Consider the following 935-nt stretch of genomic DNA (forward strand, 5'->3'; position numbering starts at 1 on the left):
TGTGTGTGTGTGTGTGTGTGTGTGTGTGCGTGTGTGTGTGTGTGTGCTCTCTCTGGAAGAGACTGTGTGCTTTGATTTTGGCCCTCAGGATGAAAATACTCAATTTTTTTTTAACAACAGTGTTTGACATAAGTGTAGGAAGCAGAGAAATGCTGTTCATAAATTAATCTTAGTGGTCATGCAGGACACCAAAGTCATATGCCTGATAATTACAGTTTTTGCCGATTGCTTACACACCGAAATCAAAAGTATTACACAATTATCAAACCTTCAAAGGAGCAAAACGTTGGCCCAGATGTCTACCACCATGAGCACATTTTCAGCCTCTTTTAGACTTTTTGTGAAACAATACACACAGCGATTTGCAAAACACTAAACACACTTATGTTAGACACAAAAGTATATCCTGATGTCACCACCTTGCATTTCCAAAGACTGTCAAATGACCACACCTATGAGCCAACCTGTGAAACAAAACATCAGGTAAGTCTAGTATTTTCTGTACTGTATTTTCAGTTAATTTTCAGATTTTGAATTTGTTTTTGTTTTTTTCACTGTAATTGTAACCTGCACTGGATACAGTATTTTATGCTTGTCTGTTTTTCGGCTGAGCTAACAGTGTTATGCACACTACAGTAGTAGCTGTTTGAAAACTGGGACATGGTTTGTTGGGATTCTCCATGTTGACTCATTTGGGTATATTATCTTTTCCGCAGTCTTCAGCATTGGTCTTGTATAGTGTTTGGTGAACTTATTGTATATTGCACTTTCTCTGGGTACTTCATTTACAGTACTTTAATCACTGAGAAGTTGAATTGCTATAAGTGTTAGCAACAACAGAATGAAGTCAGATGAGACGTGTGTGTTTCATATGGTAACAAAATCTGTTGTTTTGTTATAAATTTGTGTATAGTTTTTACAAGAGTGTTTCATTT

Source organism: Etheostoma spectabile, chromosome 3 (genome assembly GCF_008692095.1).
Source record: "Etheostoma spectabile isolate EspeVRDwgs_2016 chromosome 3, UIUC_Espe_1.0, whole genome shotgun sequence".
Lineage (NCBI taxonomy): Eukaryota > Metazoa > Chordata > Actinopteri > Perciformes > Percidae > Etheostoma > Etheostoma spectabile.